This window comes from Palaemon carinicauda, chromosome 16 (assembly GCF_036898095.1).
Source record: "Palaemon carinicauda isolate YSFRI2023 chromosome 16, ASM3689809v2, whole genome shotgun sequence".
Classification (NCBI taxonomy): domain Eukaryota; kingdom Metazoa; phylum Arthropoda; class Malacostraca; order Decapoda; family Palaemonidae; genus Palaemon; species Palaemon carinicauda.
This window is the reverse complement of record NC_090740.1, coordinates 131603538-131631037: the sequence shown is the minus strand read 5'-3', so window position 1 is coordinate 131631037 and position 27500 is coordinate 131603538. Positions and strand designations below refer to the sequence as shown.

The window sequence follows — 27500 nt, the reverse complement described above, 5'->3', positions numbered from 1 at the left end:
CAAACTCCTTTGGACCATGAATAGTTTCAATAAATATTTGGTTTTCCAACATTTTTTATGATATATATTAAATCTAAATTTATAAACTGCTTTGCACTAATTACACACACAAATATATATATATATATATATATATATATATATATATATATATATATATATATATATATATATATATATATCTCCCCATCCATATACCAAGGCACTTCCCCCAATTTTGGGGGGTAGCCGACATCAACAAAGAAACGAAACAAAAAAAGGGGACTACTCTCTACGTTCCTCCAGCCTAACCAGGGACTCAGCCGAGTTCAGCTGGTACTGCTAGGGTGCCACAGCCCAACCTCCCACAATTCCACCACAGACGAAGCTTCATAATGCTGAATCCCCTACTGCTGCTACCTCCGCGGACATCTAAGGCACCGGAGGAAGCAGCAGGGCCTACCGGAACTGCGTCACAATCGCTCGCCATTCATTCCGATTTCTAGCACGCTCTCTTGCCTCTCTCACATTTATCCTCCTATCACCCAGAGCTTTCTTCACACCATCCATCCACCCAAACCTTGGCCTTCCTCTTGTACTTCTCCCATCAACTCTTGCATTCATCACCTTCTTTAGCAGACAGCCATTTTCCATTCTCTCAACATGGCCAAACCACCTCAACACATTCATATCCACTCTAGCCGCTAACTCATTTCTTACACCCATTCTCACCCTCACCACTTCGTTCCTAACCCTATCTACTCGAGATACACCAGCCATACTTGTTAGACACTTCATCTCAAACACATTCAATTTCTGTCTCTCCATCACTTTCATTCCCCACAACTCCGATCCATACATCACAGTTGGTACAATCACTTTCTCATATAGAACTCTTTACATTCATGCCCAACCCTCTATTTTTTACTACTCCCTTAACTGCCCCCAACACTTTGCAACCTTCATTCACTCTCTGACGTACATCTGCTTCCACTTCACCATTTGCTGCAACAACAGACACCAAGTACTTAAACTGATCCACCTCCTCAAGTAACTCTCCATTCAACATGACATTCAACCTTGCACCACCTTCCCTTCTCGTACATCTCATAACCTTACTCTTACCCACATTAACTCTCAACTTCCTTCTCTCACACACCCTTCCAAATTCTGTCACTAGTCGGTCAAGCTTCTCTTCTGTGCCTGCTAACAGTACAGTATCATCCGCAAACAACAACTGATTTACCTCCCATTCGTGATCATTTTCGTCTACCAGTTTTAATCCTCGTCCAAGCACTCGAGCATTCACCTCTCTCACCACTCCATCAACATACAAGTTAAACAACTACGGCGACATCACACATGCCTGTCTCAGCCCCACTCTCACCGGAAACCAATCGCTCACTTCATTTCCTATTCTAACACATGCTTTACTACCTTTGTAGAAACTTTTCACTGCTTGCAACAACCTTCCACCAACTCCATATAACCTCATCACATTCCACATTGCTTCCCTATCAACTCTATCATATATATATATATATATATATATATATATATATATATATATATATATATATATATATATATATAATACATAAGTAATATATATTCATATGTAAATATAATATATGTGTAAATAATATATATATATATATATATATATATATATATATATATATATATACATATATCTATATATAATACATATATATATATATATATATAACATATAAAATATATATATATATTATATACATACATAAACACACATATATATATAAATATTATATATATATATATATATTTATATATATATATATATATTATTACTTGCTAAGCTACAACCCTAGTTGGAAAAACAGGATGCTATAAGCCGAAGGTCTCCAACAGGGAACATAGCTCAGAGAGGAAAGGAAAGGAAACTAGGAAAAATTAAATATTAAAGAACAGCAACAACATCTAAAATATTTCAATATAAACTATAAAAACTTTAACAAAACAAGAGAAGGAGCAATTAGATAGCATAGTAAGCCCGAGTGTACCTTCAAGCAAGAGAACTCTAATCCAAGATAGTGGAAGACCATGGTATAGCACTACCCATGACTAGAGAACAATGGTTTAATTTTGGAGTGTCCTTCTCCTCGAAGAGCTGCTTACCATTGCTAAAGAGTCTCTTCTACCCTTATCAAGAGGAAAGTAGCAACCGAACAATTACAGTGCAATAGTTAACCTCCTGGGTGAAGAATAGTTTGGTAATCTCACTGTGTCAGGTGTAAGAGGACAGAGGAGAATCTGTAAAGAATATGCCAGACTATTCGGTGTATGAGTAGGTAAAGGTGAAGTGAACCGTAACCAGAGAGAAGGATCCAATGTAGTTCTGTCTGGCTAGTCAAAGGACCCCATAACACTAGCGGTAGTATCTCAACGGGAGGCTGGTGCCCTGCCCAACCTACTAAATAATATATATATATATATATATATATATATATATATATATATATATATATATATATATATATATATATATATATATATATATATATATATATAGATATAGATAAGAACAAATTTGGAGAGAGAGAGAGAGAGAGAGAGAGAGAGAGAGAGAGAGAGAGAGAGAGAGAGAGATTGGCTTGAATATTTATGAGTACTCTTAATATATTTTAATATGGCTTAAAAATATCGAGTATTATAATGTGTGTAGGCGCCTATCAATAGACTCCTATACTCATTTTTGTTTAGTGAGCCGCCTTTGCACTAACTCGCAACGGTGTTTTAGCTCAGAAAAGTTTCCTGCTATCTGAGTAAGTAGAATTATCTTGTTCAACCAATCAGCGATCAGGAAACATTTCCGAGCTACGGCACCGCTGCGAGTCTGTGCCAATACTAAACAGTATTCTAGAAGTTTTATTCCAGCTGTGACCAAGTTGTGGAATGATCTTCCTAATCGGATAGTTGAATTGGTAGGACTTCAAAAGTTCAAACTTGCAGTAAAAGTTTTATGTTGAACAGGCTGACAGAAGTCTATTCATAGTTTATATATGAAATATCTGTTTTAATTGATTGATTTAAAGTATTAAGGCATCCTGAAAATATCTGTTTTAATGTTTTTATTACTTTTAAAATATTTCATTGTAAATGTTCATTACTTCTTATATCTTTTCTTTATTTCCTAATTTCCTTTCCTAACTGGGCTATTTTTCCCTGTAGGAGCCCTCGGGCTTATAGCATCTGGCTTTTCCAACTAGGGTTGTAGCTCAGCTAATAATAATAATAATAATAATAATAATAATAATAATAATAATAATAATAATAATAATAATAATAATAATAATAAATTAGAACCCAGTAATGGCACTTACAGAAAACAACATGACAAATATCTAGGGAATGTCACCAATAAGAACCAATCGTGAAGGTACAACACACGGTCTCAATGTGGATGCTGACGTATCGCCAAGCACACTGTTTACGCCACTCAGCCCAACTGCCAAGAAGAACATTTCCTGTGCCTAAATGAACGCACAAGCAGTCTAGTGAGTGTATCACAAGTGCAGAGGAATGTGGAATGTGCATGTCAATCCCGCCTTGTGATCATTCACACGGTGTGTTCCCATACGCACTGTGTGAATGGACAGAATTACCTCAAAGGCTTAGGTAGTTTCTTTATATGATGTCAATCTGGTTTAGGTTTAGGTAGTTTCTTTATATATTCTCAATCTGGTTTTTAAAGGTTTAAGGAGGCAAGTGACAGTGACAATAACCTAGAGACTGACCATATATATATATATATATATATATATATATATATATATATATATATATATAATACGTATATATATTATATATATATTTTATATATACATATATAATATACATATACAATATATATATATATATATATATATATATATATATATATATATATATATATATATATATATATACTGTGTGTATATATATATAATATATATATAATATATATATATAAATATAATATATATAGCCTAAATATATATATACATATATATATATATATACAATATATATATAGATATACTATATATATATATATATATATATATATATATATAATATATATATATAAATATATAATATATACACATATAAATTATATAATACTATATATAATATAATTATATATATTCAGCGCCCAAGCCCCCTCTCGACCCAAGCTAGGATCAAGGAGGGCCAGGCAATGGCAGCTGATGACTAAGCAGATAGACCTATAGGCGGCTCCCCCAAACACCCTCCCCCCATCCTTAGCTCACAAGAACTCACAAAACTAACGAGTTTGAGCGGGACTCGAACTCCAGTCTGGCGTTCACCAGTCAGGGACGTTACCACATCGGATACCACAGCATAGAATATTCGGAGGTTTAAAACCGAGTTGCTTCTGAACGAAAGGTTTGTCTAGTATTTTCCTCATATATTATAATGTAGAATATTGTAAGTTTTGTAACCGGGTCGCTTCTAAACTTTTATCTTAGATTTTAGAGATACTACCGGTAGGGAGTCAAGGGGTCTTTTGACTGGCCAGACAGTAGTACATTGGATTATTCCCTCTGTTTACGGTTCATTTTCCTTTTGCCAATACCACACGCGCACAGAATAGTCTGGCCTATTCTTTACATATTCTCCTCTGCCTCATATACCTGAGATTACAAAACAATTCTTCTTACTTCACTCTAATTGTTCAGTAGCTACTTGACGCTTAGTAAAGGCAAAAGAGAGACTATAGCTATGGCAAGCAGCTCTTCTAGGAGAACGACACTCCAAAATCAAACCATTGTTCTCTAATCTTGGGTAGTGCCATAACCTCTGTACCATGGTCTTCCACTATCTTGGGTTAGAGTTCTCTCGCTTGAGGGCACACTTTTCTTATTTCTCTTCCTCTTGTTTTGTTAAAGTTTCTATAGTTTATTTATGAAATATTCATTTTAATGTTGTTACTGTTCTTAGAATATATTTTATTCTTTTTTTCCTTTCCTCACTGGGCTATTCTCCCTTTTGGAACCCTTGGGCACAAGCTTTTCCAACTAGCGTTGTAGCTTAGCAAGTAATAATAATAATAATAATAATAATAATAATAATAATAATAACAACAACAATGATGATGATGATGATGATGATGATCTGACATTGTTGAGATCCACTTTTTAAAAATTCAGATCGTGATTTTTATTTCTTAAGTGATAATTTTCTTAATGTTACTCTTGCGTATCCCACAATTATAATTCTCAAAATACTCTTCTTTGAATTCTTTTATTTTTGCTTATATAAAGTTTAGCAGCTTCGCGTAAGAGGTTTCCTGCGCATTGCAGGATTATTTCCTATATATCAAGACCCAAAGAATAAGAATTTATAAATGACCTCCACTCAACCACACTATTCAATTTGAGTTATCGAAAAAATAAAACATGAATGCAGTTTTTTTTTTTTTTTTTTTTTTTTTTTTTTTTTTTTTTTTTTTTTAGACACAAAACAACACCGTCATCGATTGCCACGAAAAATATGTTACATCTAAACTCTAATCAGTTGTGTGTTTCTGGAGAGATTTCTGTCCTTTGGTGAATTGTCTATTTATAAAATTTCACGTATGATTCCGATGTCAATCCACGAGGAGGGAGGAGTCTAATTTCTTCCGTAACTAGAGGAGCAGTTGTCTACACGAAAATATTACCAGAAATAAAAAAAACTTATATAAAATAAAATTTAATGAACAAAACTAACTAAAAGGTAGTTCAATAATTAGAGGGAATAATCATCCAGGGATAGAATTCTCCTTAACAACTGAAGGGAGCTCCTCTTTCCTGATGTAAACAAGCAAGAGACCAGAATGAACAGCGCAGTTTCATCTGTTGGTCGTAGTAAGATCCAAGAGAGGTAGCGAGTTAGCTGTATTATATGGCGATGTGGTCGTATTACCAGCTGACTCAAATGCAGTATTCGCATTATAGATTCCATTCTATTTTTGGTAAAGAAAGTAGTTTTTAGATATCACAGAAAGGGGGGGGGGCAGTTTCTAAGATACGTAAAAAGAATAGGGTAGAGGCGGCAGATGTGGTAACGTCCCTGACTGGTGAACGCCAGACTTGGGTTCATATTCTGCTCAAACTCGTTAGTTTATATGGTCGCTGCAAACTCACCATCCTTGTGCGCTAAGGATGCAGGGGTTGGTGGAGCCTATAGGTCTATTTGCCTAGTCATCAGCAGCCATTGTCTGGCTCTCCTTGGTCCTAGTTTGTAGCTTAGGTGGTGAGGGGTCTTGGGCGCTGATCATATGTAAATAAGGTCAGTCTTTCGGGCATTGTCCTTCTCGATAGGGCAATGCCCGTAACCCTTGTCTTTGCCATTCACGAGTGGCCTTAAAGCCTTTAAATCGCCAGAATGAAAAGGATTTTGTTTCAGAGAGACGCAAAACCAATATACTTTTGATAATGTTGATATAGCTTTCATTTAGCACGAGGAGATGACGTTACCCGCAACCTATGATAAATGAAGGGAATATTTCCTATTGTATTATCATCGAAGATCGTTCTGTCAAGGGTTTCGTAGGTCAGGCGATAATATAGTCAAAAGACGGTACCTTCTAGCGGTTACTCAAGAGGTACAACCAACTACATCGTTTATTTCAACGAAACAATCATTTTAATGTTTTAAAAGATTAAAAGTCATTCCATTATTCAGGGAATCAAAACAGAGAGAGAGAGAGAGAGAGAGAGAGAGAGAGAGAGAGAGAGAGAGAGAGAGAGAGAGAGAGAGAGAGAGAGAGAGAGAGTTGATACTAAAAGAAATTATTAAAGTATCTTTAAATCTAAACAAGTACCTCTGAAAGCAAGATATCTAATTCAATCTTCTCACGATATGTTGACAATCAGCTTGTTAGTAAATTGAAGTAAGACGGAGGTTCCATTTCGAATTATACCAAAAATAAAGTAAAGTAGTCCAATATCAAAATAGAAAATCCTGACACAGCGGCCATGGAACAATAGTAATAAATGTCGCATTGTTACAGTTTTTTCCTTCCAATATCTTAGAGAGAGAGAGAGAGAGAGAGAGAGAGAGAGAGAGAGAGAGAGAGAGAGAGAGAGAGAGAGAGAGAGCGAGCTCCTGGCATCGAGCATAATACCATGTGGGAAGTCACGCTTTGATCATCACAAACTTGAACCTGTAGTGACCCGTCTAGCGTCCAGAGAGAGAGAGAGAGAGAGAGAGAGAGAGAGAGAGACTACCGCTAGTTATTCGGTCCTTTGACTGGCCAGAGAGTACTACATTGGATTCTTCTCTGGTTACGGCTCATTTTCCTTTTGCCTACACGTACACTGAATAGTCTGGCCTCTTCATGTATTCTCCTGTCCTCATACACCTAACAACACTGAGATCACCAAACAATTCTTCCTCGCTCAAGGGGTTAACTACAGCACTATAATTGTTCAGTGGCTACTTTCCACTTGGTAAGTAGTAAATGAAAGACTTTAGCCATGGCAAGCAGCTCTTCCAGGAGAAGGACACTCCAAAATCAAACTATTGTTCTCTGGTCTTGGTTAGTGCCATATCCTCTGTACCATGGTCTTCAACTGTTTTAGGGTACAGTTCCATTGCTTGAAGGTACACTCGGCCACACAATTCTATCTTATTTCTCTTCCTCTTTTTTTTTCTTTTTTTTTCATTTTATAGTTCATGTGTGAAAGATTAGTTTTGATGTTGTTGCTGTTCTTAAAAGATTTCCTTTTAATTGCTAATTACTTCTCTTTTAATTTCCTTATATCCTTTCCTCGCTGGACTATTTTCCTTGTTAAAACCCTCGACTTATAGCATTCTGCTTTTCCAACGCTTAGCAAGTAATAATAATAATAATTATAACATCAATGAGTAATTGCCATGGAATGCTCGAGTATCCACAAAGCAAAAGTGAAGAAATGACACAAGAAAAACACCTTAAATAAACACAAACTTTCAAAATACAAATAAAGTAATGCATTTTACTACGTAATCGGAAACATCTTGAAGTTGGCCACTTTTCAACCTCGTAATGAATTGTCTTGTAAAGAACTTTAGGAACGAATTAACCTTCTTAACAAAATACCTAATTGGAAAACAAACATTTGATGATAAAATGAAAACTGTCAATGATAAACTCGCATTTGATTGCAGAAAATAATATGTTGGTCATAAGAAACTGGCACGAGAAATTTTAAGTAAGCTATATGATTAAAATTGCAAGAATCAAAGAATTTACTAGATATGAATTAGATGAATAATGTTTTACTTTGTTGTCGAGTGAATAATAATAATAATAATAATAATAATAATAATAATAATAATAATAAATAGAGGGACACTCAGTAGAGCGCAGAAAGAATTTACTAGATATGAATTAGATAAATAATGTTTTACTTTGTTGCCGAGTGAATAATAATGATAATAATAATAGTAATAATAATAATAATAATAATAATAATAATAATAATAATAATAATAATAATAAATAGAGGGACACTCAGTAGAGCGCAGACCTCCGCCGCTGCAGCTTATTCCCGACCTTTTGCTCGACCTTGAACTTCGCCCTTAACATGTATTAATTGGCATCGATTTTCATACACTCAAATATGAACTAAGCCACAAGTCCGTATGACAACGATATCCTAACTTATGGCTGATTGGAGATTTTGCTTGGCCAAGACCTCGACCTTGACCTTCCAAGATATATTAATATCCAGCTTTTTAAACAACAGTTAATCGCTGCAAGTTTAATTATTCTACGATTAAAATTGTAGCCAGGAAGCTGCTCACAAAAAACACTAACAGGGGTGAAAACAAATAATAATAATAATAATAATAATAATAATAATAATAATAATAATAATAATAATAATAATAATAATAATAATAATAATGATAATGATCATAAATAAATAAAGAAAATTGTAAAAACTCAAAATAAGTACTATACACATTAGATCAGTCATTTTAAAATCATTGCTAAATCAGTACAATCCCCCTATTGACTGCAACCCCTCTACTCTTAAAAAACTAATTCCAATTAATGAAAGCCAACAGATGAGGAGGGAATAGATCGTTCCATGTCGACGAGTGCATGATTACCTACCTTCCTTTACTGCACCCCGCCCCACCTCCATTCAACTGCTCAGTGCGAGTTGCAATGGGGGTAAAAGTGTGGCAGATACACGACCAAGAAGGACAATCTCTTCACAAACATCTATGCGAGAAGTGTTAGGTTGTACAGTTGAACTAGATTTTCCCCAACCTATTAGATAATTTCATTTGCTCAATTTATTTCTTATTTTATTATTGTTCCATTGGTATGATACTATTGTTCCTTTGGGAAAGTTATCTCTTTCCCTACTTTAGAGAAAGATCATGAATATCTAATTATTACTGAAGGTTTAAGTAGTTTAGGGAGAAAAATCTCGATTCATGCACATTAATAAATAAAGAGTCTAGTATGCAGTTCCTTCCCCCATTAGAAAAAAAGATCACGAGAAGGTATGTACGAGTGTCATACACTGACAGCCATGCATGGAAATAACTGAAAAGACACATAAAAGCTATACACGAGGGGCTACTGTACATTTGTGAAGGAGCTTTTTCGGTTCTACGACCTAAGTATGTATGGTGATAGTTCGAGTGCATAAAGTACGTACGCAATTATTAGTAAGGGATAAAGTTAATTTAAAATAAAATTACGTACGCAAAAGTTCGTACGTAGATGTTCGTAAGGACATTAGTTCGTCTGGGGGAAATATAGTAAGGGAACATTCGTTTAAGATTGTTCACACCGTACGCAAATGTTCGTCTGACAAATAACCAAGTAAAAGTTCATACACTATATACTGTATGTACATACATACATACACACACACACACACACACACACACATATATATATATATATATATATATATATATATATATATATATATATATATATATATATATATATATATATATATATATATATATATATATATAATGCATAATTTAAGTATAAAGTTGTAAGTTGGGCTTCAATTTTTGCAAAAACTAAAATAAAAACATGTGTGCCACAGTTATTAGGTGATGCAATGTCATAAATTATTTCCCCAACAAGAGTGTTTCTAGTGTCTGACAACTTGGGTTTAAAGCCTTTATAGCTATCATGTCCAGCAAGTTTTAAGCGAAGAGATGAAGGCTGGCAACAGTTATCGTAAGAATATTTAAGACACAGAAAATAGAACAGTTCTGATAAGAGAACATCATAACTGTACGTATTGAAAGGGCACAGCAGCTATAGTTACATATGAAAATTAAATCAAAAGATATAGCAAGTCATCCTCCAGCAAACTAAAACCCCAATTAATTTTCTCTCTTTAAACTGTTTTGAAAAGATCTTTCACATGGTGAATCTAAAACTGTTTTGAAAAGGTCTTTCACATGGTGAATTTAAAACTGTTTTGAAAAGATCTTTCACATGGTGAATTTTAAAACTGTTTTGAAAAGGTCTTTCACATGGTGAATTTAAACCTGTTTTGAAAAGGTCTTTCACATGGTAAACTATGTCAATGACCATTTGTGAGGAAATCAAGGCCTACTTTATCAAACTATCGTGTATAAACCATATGATGAACCTCAAAAATGCCAAACTTATCAATGATGTATAATCTGTAAAAAAAAAAAAAAAAAAAAACAAATATCAGATTAGTCAGGTAATAAAATGTGTAAGCTTACCCTTCATTATCTTCATAAACTCTAGGTACACCATTTAGATTACAATACATTAGATAATTTTCTTCAATTCGTACGATATCTTCAACGTTCTCCAACGGTCCATAGTAATACGTGATGTTGAAGAGAGGACGATCACTGAGTATGTCTGTGGGAAACAAAAAAAAAGATATAATTTAGAAAGCAGCTTATTATATTGGGTCTGCAGGCCATAAAGAATAAGAGAAAATCGACCTGTGTAATGTATAGTTCTGCCTTATAATGAATAGGTATATATATATATATATATATATATATATATATATATATATATATATATATATATATATACATATATATACATACATAAATACATATATATACCTATATATATATATATATATATATATATATATATATATATATATATATATATATATATATATATATATATATATATATATATATATATATATATATATATATATATATATATATATATATATACACATGTATATATATATACATGTATATATATATACATGTATATATATATATATATATATATATATATATATATATATATATATATATATATATCAGTTTTCGACCATTGTATGTTAAGTACTACAATGTTTGTGTGATGTACTCTTAATTTTATTAATTTATTAGATATAGTATTTACTGATTTACTCTTGCATCATTCATCATTCTGATGGAATGTCCGCAAGACTAAAGTTCTCTAATATTATTACTTCAGAGACTGGCATCGGATCAATGGTATAGTATTTGTTAGCCCCCTTAATTATCCTTACAATCAGCATCCATCATATTCTTTACATTAATCCTCATCACTTGTGCTCATGGCTCAGCCCCAATCTGATTCACATTATCTCCAAAAGACCCAATTACATTTTCTATTTTATTTTATAATGAATTCTAGAAATGTATTATTATTATTATTATTATTATTATTATTATTATTATTATTATTATTATTATTATTATTACTAGCTAAGCAACAACCCTAGTTGGATAAGCAAGATGCTGTAAGCCCAAGGGCTTCAACAGGGAAAAATAGCCCAGTGAGGAAAGGAAATAAGGAAATAAAACCATATAAGAAGTAATGAACAATTAAAATAAAATATTTTAAAAACAATAACAACATTAAAAGATATTTCATATATAAACTATAAGAAACTTATGACACCCTGTTCTTTCTGGGCTGCCCACAGGCAAGAGCCCGGGTCTTACACAAGGTAAGGCAATCTATACAGACAGACAAACAGACAGACCCTGTTCAACAAAAACATTTGCTGCAAGTTTGAACTTTTGAAGTTCCACCGATTCAACTACCCGATTGGGAAGATCATTCCACTAAATTCGAAATAATGGCAATGCCTTGCGAAAGGTCACTTCTCCTAAGGAGGAAGGCAGAACACAAATGAGAAACTATGTTAAAGAATAAAAGAAGGCGAAGACAACTAGCTTAGATAGAGCTTGGACAGCAAGGAACCCTAAGCAACTGTCTTGTAATTTTAAGTTTTCGTATACTCTTTATGGAAAGGAAATTTGAAAGAAATCTTAGTAATTGAATTTTTTTTTTCTAAATCGTTTACAATAATACAAAAGTAAGCTCTCATAACAATAAAATCTTTCAGTATTCGCCCATAAATATGGGAATCAGACGTAGGCTCAAAACAAAAAATAGAAAACGAAGCAGCAATAATAACTGGCGCCCCCCCCCCCAAAAAAAAAAAGTATTTGTTTTATTTCAAAGACTTTCATAACAATCAATCATATGGGGGCAACACTTGAGAGAAGTTATGTGGTGGTCTTTGAGCTAATAAAAAAAAAACTAGCATTATTATGGAAGAACATTGATGGATAGAGAAAAAACATTGAGATAAAATATCGATAAAAGATTTTCTATATCACCTAACACGTTTTGGGTAAAAAAAAATAGTTCCCACGTTGAAGAGGAAACGTGGGGTCTTTTAGTACTAATGATTTGCTTTGTTATCCCATAATAAACCTGACAACTTTTAGTTTACAGAAGCAAAATATGACCGTAAATACAAGGATAAATAAACAACAGTAATAAGAATTGTTAATAGGTCAAACTATATACCTAACCTACTTATCAGTTAAACTGATTCCCAGCCTAACTGCAACTTGATATACAATGTCTTATGCGCATGCGTCAAGCTAGGCACTTCTAACACGCTTGTCTATAAACGCTACCTAATGATATGAGAGAAAATATGAAAACCTTTATCTGTTTTTTTTTTTCACATCGCAGTCACCACTCAAATGTGTCCTTATTTAGCCTACAACCAGTATCACCTCTTGGTATATTCAATTACTTTACAGGGATTTGTTTCCCGTTTCGATTTAATACTACCAACTATTGATTAGTAAAACAGGATAAACACCCGTACTACCATTGTTTGCCTCACCTGGGATCCCTTACAACTGCTCTTAATTTATGAGAATCAACTTCCCCTCCCACAAATGATTTCTGATCGGATCAGATTCGAATACCAAAGACTCAGCGTGGTGTATGTATGGGCGTATGCAAAAATATTACACACTAATGTAAACCTTTAGGTCATATACGGTTAGTTTCTTTTTAGCATATTGTGTTACATGGGGTAGTGATCAATGGACCGTGATTAGCATCAACACTGATGTTGGCCAAGTGTTTTTGATGGTATAAGAACCCTAGAAAAGGCATCAAGGCTTCTGACATGACAAAGACAATAGGCACCAAAACACCTGCCTACGTTATCACTGTTGTCTATTGGGCACCATTATGATATTTTTTTTTCCAACTGCCTCTCATTTCTGTTTCAAATCTGTCTTCTTTTTGTCCTAACCAAAATTGAAGATTTTGCGAAGGTTATGTATTCACCCGTGTCCTTGTCAGTGAGAAACTTTACACAAAACTATTGTAGCGATTTTGACCAAACTTGGTAGTCTTGTTGGGTGTGGTCCACGGATGAATCTAACATTATAGATAAAGTACATCAGAGTACAAGAACGCAGCTGTACTTTGAATGTAATCTCAACGTAAAGTAAATGGCAAATATTTTGTCAAGTGTATTTTTTATTAATGAGAACATTACGCAAAAACCACGAAAGCAATTTCAACGAAACTCAGTGAAAATCTGGCGTATGACGCAGGGACAAATCCATTATATTTTGAGGATTGCTTGGCGTGGCGAAAGCATGCTCTCAACTGCGTGACCCTTTAGTAAATATTGTTAAATTGACTCTCGAGACTTAACTGTGAAGGAAAAGTGTTTGGGTGTAATATTCCTATTGTGTGATTTTTATACAGAGTCCTCGGTGTCATCCTGACGAAAATTCGTATCCATCGAAGTGGTATACAGTCAAATGGCGATTGAATACATGCAAAAAAAATTCTATTTCCATTCTATTGCTCAAATTTATTGTTCAATTTTATTAGCCAGGCGTGTAATCTGTATACAGTATATGAAATGAGTTATTGTGGTGTATATATATTCTTTCATTATCGTAAAATGAACCCGTACAACTTTTCAAATGGGAGGAAAAAGGTGTGATTACTTTAAATACAATTACTAATTAATGTTTGAAATCAAAAGTGAAAGTGACCTGTTCATTTACTATATACAACAGACTTGTAATGGCAGTGCTAAATTATTAAGATTCAGGATATTGTACAATTTTGCAATGGAGAATATGTTAATTACAGTAATGTTTGTATCCTAAGAAGTTATTGACTTGTATCTCAGACTCTCCCCTTCAGAATTAAGAAATAAGTAAATTTAGTACTTGTAAATAATTCTTAAGTCAAATGAAAATTTATGTTGATTTATGGAAATATATGAAATTTAATGTGTGGAGGTACGTGTATATGTGCAAAGATTGATCATTAAAAGTTGGAGTTTGATCCCTCAAGTCCCATATTTTGGTACTGTAAGGAGGAAGATGACCCTACGATATGATTGGGTATTATTATTATTATTATTATTATTCCCCTATCAACCCCCCTCCCTCCCACCACCCATTACCTTAACCTCGTATCCGTAAAATCTTTAAATCCGTAAATCTGTTTTTATAAAAAAAAATATCTGAGCATTTTTAAGGTTTTGAAGACCGCTCCTGTATAACAGAGGCAAGGAACAGTGACATTGCCCTAGCGAACAGGACAAAGCCCTAGAGACTAACCATATATACACATGATCAGCGCCCAAGCCCCCTCTCCACCCAAGCTAGGAACAAGGAGGCCTAGGCAATGGCAGTTGATGACTCTGCAGATAAGAGCTATAGGCTCTCCCAAACGCCCCATCCTTAGCTCACAAGGATGAGGAGGTTACAGCAACCAAAGAAACTACAGAGTTTGAGCGGGACTAACCCCAGTCTGGCGTTCACCAGTCAGGGACGTTACCACAACGGCCACCACAACCCTAAATGACGAATGCATTGCTCCATTATATTTGAAGACATTTCTAAGTTTAGACAACAGTGTTTTGGATATTGCTGCAGCATACAGATGCAGGATTGTTATATCAGGGTTTCCCCAACATCAATTGTGCTCCCTCAGTCATGCATTCACAAATACACCACCAAGGTTAAAAAGAAAAAAATCACCAAAGATTGTAGTAACTACCAGGAAATCATTAGTGATAATGCTTATAAAGATTAGTAAAATAAAAATAAAACACCTATTTGAAATAACCTTCCTTGCAAGGAACAGCGGTAACGTGTTTGCCTAGAATTCGCATGGCAGCAGATCGATCCCCTCCTGGGAGCATGGATTTAAGCTGTTTACTGGGGGTGCCCTCTACTGTGGTTGGGCGTAAGAGTGGTGGGTTGAGCTTGCCCGACTGACGTTCTGGTAATAATTTATTCTAATGAAACTGGAATTGAAACCAGACACCTTTAACCTTTACGTTCCTAATACAAGCAACTATTCATGGTGGTTTCATCTATTTGAAGTTGAATATACCTTATTTAGCGATCGTTTTATCCCATCAATAACTTTATATTTTATATCCTTGACAAATTCAATAATCCAATGTACTGCGTTATTCGATAGCCATAGACACCACTTTTTTTCCCCACAGCAGTCTCCCCAATCATGTAATCCACACTATCTTTGCAAAAAAAAAAAAAAAAAAAAAACAACAACAAATAATAAATAAAGAGGAATCATCCGATTTTCAGCAATATCAAATGAATGGAAAACATGAGCACACAGCAAAGAGCATGCCTTCGCCACGCTAAGCAGTCTTACTTAGCTCCTAACTACACTGAGTAGTTTTACTTCGATGTATCTAATCTCTTTTTTTTTTTTTTTTTTTTTTTTTTTTTTTTTTTTTTTTGTCCTTGAGTCATAGACCACATGTCCAAGTTTAATTTTTTATAATTAATTCAGTTGTTCTTGTGTAATGTTCACAAAATGTTCACAAAATATTTGCCAGTGTTTTGCGATTATTTTCAAAAGTACTGCTGCGTACTTTTACTTTGATGTACGTTATCCAAAATGCTACAGATTCATCCCTGGGGTCAGACCTAACATGGGTATCATCTTTGATATGATTTTTATTAGTCTTACAAGAGATCATCCCTACAGCGATTTATGTAGCTGATCTAATTCTACGGCGTGACATCGCTGTCAAACCTAAATGAACAAGGTGGCTAAAGATTTCCTTCTGATAACTAACAGCTCGGTGAAATTCTCTAAATACTGTTATACAAAGTACTTAAAGATGACCCTCTTTTTAAGGTAATAAACAAAGGGCAAAGAGGCAAAATGCATGTGCATAAGAAATAAAAAAATAACAATCATACTAATATAGCATTTAAAACAAAAGCAATATCGCATACATACAAACATACATCAAATGAGGTCTGTCATCTTCAGCCAATGGGGCGAGAGGCATCGGCTAACCAACAGTAAATATTATTCTGACTTTAGTATTGATCGGATGAACATTGACTTCGGGGGTGAAATCTACGAAAACATAGGGGGTCCTAAATGGATTCCCTTTCCCTAATTGCATTTGAATGTTTCCCCACTTCCACTTCTCAATAGGTTATGGAAGTGGGGAAAGAATCCGTCTCTAGTCTTCGATAGTGCCATAACCTCTGTACCATGGTCTTCCACTGTCTTGGGTTAGAGTTCTTTAGCTTGAGGGTACACTCAGGCACGCTGTTCAGTCTTGTTTCTCTTCCTCTTGTTTTGTTAAAATTTTTATAGTTTATATGGGAGATATTTATTTTAATGTTACTATTCTTAAGAATTTTATTTTTCCTTGTTTCTTTTCCTCACTGAGCTATTTTCCCTGTTGGAGCCTCTGGGCTTATAGCATCCTGCTTTTCCAATTAGGGTTGTAGCTTAACAAGTAATAATAATAATAATAATAATAATAATAATAATAATAATAGGGAAATGTAGACTCACGCACCGCTAGACGAATGTATGGGACAATTTAAAATAAACATCACACGTAACGGAGAATAGTTACTGATAATGTATTAACCACCACTAAACGAAGAGTAAAACTCGAAGCTATTTCTACAACTTCTCAAACACAGGCTTTTGAGGCAGGTCAGAGATGCATGGAATATATTCCTGAATACATACCTTGTATACCAATTGATTTGCACCGACTGCCTATTATAGCAAGAATTGATTTCAAAATATGTAGAGACAAATACAATTGTTCTGTCGTCTCAAGCGCCCCATTGTAACCATAATATCTATTGATTCGTGAATTTCAGGTGTCGAAAACGTGCCATGCACAGTGAAGTGATTGGCTGTTAGGTCGGTGGTCGGGGGTGGTAGGGAACTTGGTAAGGGGTGGTTTGGTGAGGAAAGCATGTAGAATTGTGTAAACGTAAATTCAATACAATTTCATGCATTGCTAATTTTATCTTTATTAATTATACTAATTTATAATCATGTGGCATAATTGTTGTGTTATTTTCTATACCATTCTTGCGAACAACCTGCCAAAATTGATCGATTTTTTAATAAATTTGGCAATGTATTTTGTCCAGACTGAAAACTTTCATAAACAAGATAGGAGTCTCCTTTCTCTCTCTCTCTCTCTCTCTCTCTCTCTCTCTCTCTCTCTCTCTCTCTCTCTCTCTCTCTCTCTCTCTCTCTCTCTCTCTCAAACATACGAATTAAAAAAATACACCACCACTCAATGTCGTAATACATGGAACAGATTTCCAGAGGATACAGAGAATAATTAACACTAAACTAATTAGAGAATATGTTAAACAAGATCATAAAAACTCTGTTTAAAATAATTCGCTGTAACCAAGGGTCCACGGATGGCCTAAAAAGTCCAAAAACATCCAAAATCCTTGTAATTCTCTCTCTCTCTCTCTCTCTCTCTCTCTCTCTCTCTCTCTCTCTCTCTCTCTCTCTCTCTCTCTCTCTCCTAAACTTCTGGGTTCACCTTATGATATGCTAAAAGGGTAGCATTACATACGTGAAACAAGCTTTCAGTGATTGGTTAACCCATAAAACCATAGTGGAGTGGCTCCTGTAATGTTTGGGAAAGAGCCAACAGAAAGATGTGATGTAATCAACTCTACACCTTAGGGCACTTATCATCCCAGCACACTAACGGGTCACTGTAGTCTAGCTTTTACACTAATCTCTATCACATTCACTATGCATTTGCTGGAGTCATCAAAATAAATACAACTATTAAATTATAGCCTCTTAGCCAATCTATCAATACTAACCTACTATACATAGCTGCTTGTTACCTATGATTAGTAACGTCTCTGCCTGGTGTTTGCCAGTCGGCGGTTCGAGTCCCGCTCAGACTCGTTAGTGCCATTAGTGTCTGCAATCTTACCATCCTTGTGAGCTAAGGTTGGGGGGTTTGGGGGAGCCTATAGGTCTATCTGCTGAGTCATCAGCAGCCACTGCCTGGCCCTCCCTGGTCCTAGCTTAGGTGGAGAGGAGGCTTGGGCCCTGATCATATAATATATGGTCAGTCTCTAGGGCATTGTCCTGATTGCTAGGGCAATGTCACTGACCCTTGCCTCAGCCATTCATGAGCGACCTTTAAACCATAACTTATTCAGCGAGAACATGGAACCAACACGCATTCCAAACCATGGTAACAATTAAAACAATATTGCATTTTCCATAAGTGAATGCAGACATCCTAATACGGTCAGCTTTCTCCCGATTGACATGAGGGTTAATCAGGCTAGTCGATGCTATTATTAGAGAGCGATGCATTATAGGGAATTTCTTTTATTTATATTAACACGTAATTAGTAACTACAGTATGACAGACCATCCTTGAAGATTACTCCATGCAAATATTCTAAGCATTAAAAGATGCTTTTGTGTTTGTGGTGCCACACATTTTCTTACCTCACTGTAAACCATTAAATTAGAAAAAAAAAAAAAACATTTTACGAGATCAAGAAGCAATGAATACATCTAACCTAACCTTAAGTAATGTAACCTAGGGGAAGATATAGGCTACAATAGAAGTAATGTGATGATTATTTGTAATTTCTCTCTGATGATTGACTGCCCACATGAACACAAGTCTTACCTAAAATACTTGCTCTTATATGCTGAATTGTTGCATACCAGTTTTTAATATGCCATGTTATGAGAGTAAAATTTTATTGGATTATGAATTTGTACGAGTAAGGTTTTCCAGTCCGGACAAAATTTGCAACCTGCAGTATTCCAGAATCCACTATTTTAGCCAGTAGCTTTCCTGTTAGAGTGTCATATCTATCATCATCATCATCATCATCATTATTATTATTATTATTATTATTATTATTGTTATTATTATTGTTATTAGCTAAGCTACAACCCTAGAAAGTGTGAGTGAGTGTGTGTGAAATTGTGCATATCAATCAAAGATATTATTAGTTCGTAGATTTTTTTTGTGTGAAATTGTGCATATCAATCAAAGAAATTATTAGTTCGTAGATTTTTTTTTATCATGGTTTAAATGCTATAATTATTTTTGTCACAGTTTAATTCCGTCTGTATACTACAGCTATTATTTATCCCACACAGACCTTTCAGGGAGGTAAAGCCCATCAATCCATCCTTTGGAAAACTTTTCATTGTTTTTTTTTACACAGTTTAAAGAAACTCTCAGGGCAGGTTCCTCAAGTTGGATTAATAGGCTGAAGGCTATTAACTCCTTATACACCCTGACGAAGTACAGTCACTCATATAAATTGATGGATGTCCGGGTGTTTGAGAGAGATTTCCATTTCACCCCTTTCTGGACGACAGGTGTCTGGGAGTGCAAGACCAGTCGAATATTGAACTACCTAACTCTGCTGTAGTAATTGTTAACTTTTACGAGTATGTCATTGATCTTTGTTTTCCACGTTGATATATATTACAGAGGTTCTGTTCTTTCCTTCTCTTCTGCCCTGTTGTTTTTCTCTCGCCTTTCTACTTGCAGTCAGTGTGAATTAGATGGGATGGTGGATCAGTCCAGACATAATTAGCAACAAGAAGTATTTCATGACAGTGGATGGAGAATTTTGTAGCATACCATAAAAAACCTCCCTCTGGATCTTATTTTTTTTCCCCAAAGACTTATTAAAAAAATGCTAAGATGTATGATTTTTCCCTTTTTCAAAATTGGATTAAATGGGCACTGCTATTCTTCTGTTATAAAGCTAGACTCTCTGAAAAATGATTGTTCATTAAACTATTCCATTGGAAGCCTAATTTGATTTGCACAGGCTCACATTGTTAGCAGTTGTCTGTGTCATTTAGAGTCCATTACGCCAAATGCTAGGATCTTTGAGGGTCATTCCACACTACTTACACCTACCCTAGAAATAATTTTTGATATCCTGAAATTCAATTATCTAACGCCATGATCGAAATCAATGGGACTTGAACCCGGTTGTGCCAAGCAGTACACAGAAATTAAATCCCATTGTTAGTAATATAGATAGTAATAGCAAAGGACTTTGCGGGCGTGGTGAAATGATGTATTTTTGGCTGATTTTGGGGGATTAATTTAATAAACTAAACATGTCAGAGTCAAGCTCTTGGGAGGAATGTAATGTATAGGCTGAGGATTGGCCATAGTCGGCCAAAGCACAAATAACTTTTCGTTTTTTTCTTCTTTTGAGCGATATTCATGCACAGTTTAAAAGTACTTCAAGTTTTGCTTATTATATTTTTTACTTCTTTGCTTGCTTTATCATTCAGTTGAATTTATAGCTATTATTATTATTATTATTATTATCATTATTATTATTATTGCAGTTGTTGTCAATTACTTATCTTTTCAAAGTATTTGGTATCAATTTTCACCAACAGATTTCAGTTATGTTTAATTAATGATAATTTTTATTCATCTTTTTTTTTTCCAATACTTTGGTAATCATTATTTGATGCTTCTACTAATAGTGGAGAAGATATCAGAAAATTTTCCGGAGAATCTTCCATTTCCGGAGCCAGACACCAAAATTAGCACACAGACTCGTCGTGGATTGCTCTCTTTAATAAAATGGATGCTATTGAATTTACAGAAATATTGCATTTCGCAATAAGATGGCAAAGACTTCCCTTATCCAAATGCTCTTGATGTCAAATCATACATTTTTTTTTTTTTTACTGCGTAGAATCCGAATTTAGAAATATGTACTTACCCATTTCCTATATAAGCTATAAAAACTTTAACAAAACCAGCGTAAGAAAAACTAGATAGAACAGTGTGCCCGAGTGTACCCTCAAGCAAGAGAATTCTAACCCAAGACACTGGAAGACCATGGTACAGAGGCTATGGCACTACCCAAGACTAGAGAACAATGGTTTGATTTTGGAGTGTCCTTCTCCTAGAAGAGCTGCTTACCATAGCTAAAGAGTCTCTTCTACCCCTACCAAGAGGAAAGTAGCCACTGAACAATTACATTGCAGTATTTAACCCCTTGGATGAAGAAGAATTGTTTGGTAATCTCAGTGTTGTCAGGTGTATTAAGTCAGGGGAGAATCTGTAAAGAATAGGCTAGACTTTTCGGTGTCTGTGTAGGCAAAGGGAAAGTAAACCGTAACCAGAGAGAAGGATTCAATATAGTACCGTCTGGCCAGTCAAAGGACTCCATAACTCTCTAGCGGTAGTATCTCTCTAGCGGTAGTATAGATTGCCTAAGTATATTATACATAGAAAATAATGGCGTCATTTGAAAAATGAAATTATTTATTACCTGGTTCTTTAATATCTTTAGACATTTTCGTCTTTTGAGATTTACTGAGGATTTAGTTAGACCCAACTTGTGAAGGTTTAAATGCTGTTTGCCCCTCCTTGCCTTATTCTTATGTGGGACTTGACGTTGACACTTCTGATTTTATAATTCTTATGAAGCCTATAATCCTAGAATTAAAATGAAGAAGAGACTGTGGAGAAATTTCACAAATCGTAACTTTATGCCCAGATAGACACCTTTCATAAATGACAAGATTTGATGCAAATATTTATTGTTGCTACCAGACATATAGCCATACCCTAGTATGTGTTAAAGACAAGACGACAGAGCCATATTATTATTATTATTATTATTATTATTATCATTATTACTGTTGTTGTTGTTGTTGTTATTTGAGATACGTTGCTATTGTAGAATCTGCCCATTATAGGTTTGGGGAATATGTCTGACCCGATTATAGCTTTCCCTTCGTAAATTAAAGTTGGATAATATAGGTATATTTAATTGTATTTCTGGTACCGAAGATAACACACCACTTCGCTAATTCACTTATTCATTTATCATTATTACTTCTCCCTTAATAAACTCCTCAAGAGATTAGACCTATATAGGCAGCGTTGACTGTTACCTAAGCTTTGGCTTGAAATAATTTATTGCAAGTTTCGAAACCACGACCCTAACTACCTTTTGTTTCATACACAAAACGACATAAGCAAAATCAAGTAATAACTTTGAATTGATGACCCAAATGCATAGATGGTTATTATTATTAGACAACAGGACTGAGCTTAGATTATTTTCCCACTTGAAGCCCTCTTTCCCACTCCGACTATCTACAGACAGTTCCAGGAATAATCTCACGGAATCAAGGTGTTCAGAGGGATTCGTGTTTCATTAATGTATTACTTTTTTTCTGAAATATTATTGTAGCACAATTGTTTTAACTATCTAATATTTTTTCAATAATAAAATTTTTCATAATAGTTGAGCAACTTTGTGCATTCATACACATGTTTACAAAGGGAAATATAAGATTTATTACCAAGTGACAAGTTATGTTCAACGCTTGTCCAATGCAATAATAAATAAATAGCAACAGTCTGGCTGCATACTGTAGACGGGAATTCCCCCCCCCCCCCCCCCGACGTTGTGCCCTTTATTAGTAGAGGAAGAGAAGAAGGAAAAGGATAAGAAAGGGTTACTAATGAGAGAGAGAGAGAGAGAGAGAGAGAGAGAGAGAGAGAGAGAGAGAGAGAGAGAGAGAGAGAGAAGGAAGAGGAGAATTCAACACCAGACCAAAGAAAGCCTGTTGCTGTTTAGCTGGATAACCGGGGGACGTCAGTGACAGGATACTATCTTTCTTTCCTGCCTGTCTCGGAACCCCAAACCGAGAGGTAGTCCTGAATCGGAAGACACCCAAGAGGAAGGATCCTCAACGGAGTCGATTTCTTAGGGCTTGACCCGAACCAGGACTCTCGGAAAAACCGAGTCTCTTTACTTTAGGTTATCCAGGACGATACAGACATCACTGCCATTACTTGTCGGAAAATATTCTCCATTTAAGAAGACTCAAACATTTTATGCAAAGTTTATAGATTTGTTGATAAATTCATAATTTTTTTTATAAAGTTTGATAATTAAGAATTTAGTTGCCTTTCATAATAATCATCATTATAGCTATTTATGAATTTTGAATATTTTTCTAGCAAATAGATCAGTATTTTGATGGCCATTGGTAGGCACCCGCTGCTACTATTGCGAAAGTTATTGGGTACTGTCAGATCCCTCTCTGGATAAAGCACATTTTCCCTTTACTTAATTTTCGAGTCAACACAATATGAATCTCTTTATTAACTTTTAAAGGACAAAACTGCATAACACTATTCCTATTTAAATATAATTTCAAAAAAATAGTTTACTTATAAACTCAATGATTAAAATTTTGTTTTAATGTACTGTACAAAAGAGGAAAATCAAATAAATAGATTCGAAGAGTAGACTCGAGAGGCCGACCCTGTTATACAATGGGAATAATGAGGTTGAAAGATGCAGACAGTTACTTGAATTGCTGAACTCTTCTATAGTCGATGCTTTGCAATGAGACTATAGCTGTTAGGAACCTTGTTTTCAATTATGGTTCAGCAATAGCTTATTAGGAAGCAGCGGGTTCTCTGGTGTGTTGCAAGAAGTCTTAAACGAATAAAACATATTATTTACAAGAACAATATCAAGTCGACCTTTCAGGGGTCGGAAGTTTAGTCTGAACTCTGTGTCACTGAGATTTGCTTTCAATATAAAAGACTTTTCACCCTCAAATTCAATACTCCGTACTTATTAGACCTATAAACATTTCCATTCCTTAACCTGAATATCCAGCCTAGAATTTCCATCGAACAGTCACAAATAGTTTCCAAGATTTCACTATAACTATTGTTTGTTCGTAATTAAGACTGTCTAAGGTCCAAACAATATCAGAAGACCATGTTTGATAAAATTCTTTGGAAACTTCAATTTTACAGCATGTGATGTATGAAGTAGGAGATGATGAATGGAGAAGTATTGATTTAAAAGCTCAGGATAGAGACGGCTGGCGAAATGTAACCGGGACCGTTAGGGTCAATAGGCCTAGGAAAAAATGATGACCATATATATAATGAATTTTAATTCAAACTCTTTAAAATATTAAAATATTAAAACTGGTCAGTTTAATTCATGAAAAGTAACTCATCAAAATAGTTTCTCTTAATTATTTTTTTCTCTTGGAATCTGAAGTTGTCTAAATTTCTGGGAAATTGCGTAATCGTTTGTACACTGAAAGAGATCATATTTGCTGCTACTGAAGAAACACAAGAGGAATATAAATGCTTGATTTTAGAATACTGCAAAAAAAGCAACGATGGGCCGGTAATGTCAGGTAGGCCTACAATGCAAGGCTCTATAGCTGCAGAAGCTGTGATGTCATATAGGCGTACTATGCAACGCTTAAAACATGTAAATGCAGAAGCTATAATGTCAGATATGCCTACAATGCAACGTTTAAAACATATTGATGTATTATTGTAGAAGCCATGACTCCGTTTTCTCTCTTTCCTCAGATGTTCTAATGGTATTTCTTTCAAAAATTAGTATGCCTTCACCTAAATGAAAACTTACTAAGTAGCTAATGTAAATTAAGACAATCTGCCTTTAGGAGATATGATTATTGTGACAGACTAAAGAAAAATGGCATCTCATCCGTCTGGGACTTTGACACCACGAAGGAAACGCTATCTCTTCATAGCGATTTTCTTTTTTCAGGTTTTTTTTTTCGTAACTCATTGATAAAGCCAAGGTCTTAGTACGGTCTACAGATCTTGGTTAAGTAAAAATTTTGTTTGATACTGGAGGATCATCGGTGCCATGATGGTTGAGGAGGCTCTAGAGGTGGTGCTTTTGCTTTTCTATCCTCACTTAATATGCAGCATATTCAAAATTTATAAATAGCTATAATGATGATTATTATGAAAGGCAACTAAATTCTTAATTATCAAACTTTATACAAAAATTATGAATTTATCAACAAATCTGTAAACTTTACATAAAATGTTTGAGTCTTCTTAAATGGAGATTATTTTCCGGCAAGTACTGGCAGTGATATCTGTATCGTCCTGGATAACCTAAAGTAAAGAGACTCGTGTTTTCCGAGAGTCCTGGGTCGGGTCAAGCCCTAAGAAATCGACTCCGTTGAGGATCCTTCCTCTTAGGTGTCTTCCGATTCAGGACTACCTCTCGGTTTGGGGTTCCGAGACAGGCAGGATAGAAAGATAGTATCCTGTCACTGACGTCCCCCGGTTATCCAGCAAAACAGCAACAGAGGCTTTCTTTGGTCTGGTGTTGAATTCTCCTCTTCCTTCTCTCTCTCTCTCTCTCTCTCTCTCTCTCTCTCTCTCTCTCTCTCTCTCTCTCTCTCTCTCTCTCTCTCATAATTATTTTTATTTTTGCATTGAGCAAGCGTTGTTCGTAAGTTGCCACTTAAAAACCTTATTTTTCACTTAGGAGATATGTGTATGTATGAAACAACGGTGGTCAACTGCTATGAAAAATTCTATCATTGAAAAATATTGGATCGTTAAAGAAATCGTGCTAGAATATTTCAGAACAAAAAATAAATACGGTAATGTACCCGAATCCCTCTAAATACCGTGATTCCTGGAACTGAGTGGGAAAGAGGGCGTCAAGAGGGAAAATAATTCAAGCTTAGTCCTGTTGTCTAATAATAACAATTTATGCATTTGGGTTATGAATTCAAAGTTATTATTTAATTTTGCTTGTGTCGTTTTGTGTATAAAGCAAAAGTTAGTTGGGGTCGTGGTTTCGAAACTTGCAATAAATCATTATAAGCCAAATTTCAGGTTATAGTCAAAGCTGCCTATATACTGTAGGTTCAATCTCTCGTGGGGTTTATTCAGGGAGAAGAAATTATGATAAATAAATAAAACTATAATTAATTCTACCTCTATTATTTAATTTTACTTCACGAATGGAAGTCTATAATAGGGTCAGACATATTAACCCAAAGCTGTAATGTGCAGATTCTACAATAGAAACGTATCTCGAATAATAATAATAATAATAATAATAATAATAATAATAATAATAATAATAATAATAATAATATGGCTCGGTAGTCTTGGCTTTATAACATACTAGGGCATGGCTATATGTCAGATGGCAACAATAAATATTTGCATCAAATCTTATAACTTAATAAAGGTGTCTATCTGGGCATAAAGTTGCTATTTGTGAAATTTCTCCACAGTCTCTTCATCATTTTATTTTTAGGCCTATAAGCTTAATAAGAATTATAAAATCAGAAGTGCGAACTTCAAGTCACATATAACAGTAAGGCGAGGAGCAAACTGAGCATTCAAACCTTCACAAGTCGGGGCTAACTAAATAATAAGTAAATCTCAAAAGACGAAACTTTCTAAAGACATTAATGAACCAGGTAATAGACAATGATTAAGACTGATAATACAAATATTATTGTTTAAGTAAATAGTAGACAGCAACAATTAATTTAAACATATGTATAATTCTTTGTAATACATAGGCCTATGTGAATAATAAAACACGCAAATTCCAGTAAAACAATTAGAATAAAAACAATTTTCATCATTTAAAAGACGTCATTATTTTCTTGGTATAATATACTTAGGCAAACTATATATAAATATATATATATATATATATATATATATATATATATAATATATATATATATATATATATATATATATATATATATATATATATATATATATATATATATATATATAATGTATATATATATATATTTATATATAATATATATATACATACATATATATCTATATCTATATATATATATATATATATATATAGAGAGAGAGAGAGAGAGAGAGAGAGAGAGAGAGAGAGAGAGAGAGAGAGAGAGAGAGAGAGAGAGAGAGAGAGAGAGAGAGAGATTGTTTATCCTCCTGAGAATAATGTCAAGCAATCTATTACAAATATTTTCCTCACGCACAGACTCCCAAGAT

General features: G+C 34.4%; 1 protein-coding gene across 1 annotated transcript in view; it reads right to left on the bottom strand.

Moving 5' to 3' along the window:
* The window catches only part of LOC137655568 (uncharacterized), a 346296-nt gene that overhangs the window by 252125 nt on the left and 66671 nt on the right, over positions 1–27500 (bottom strand). The window lies entirely within an intron of this gene.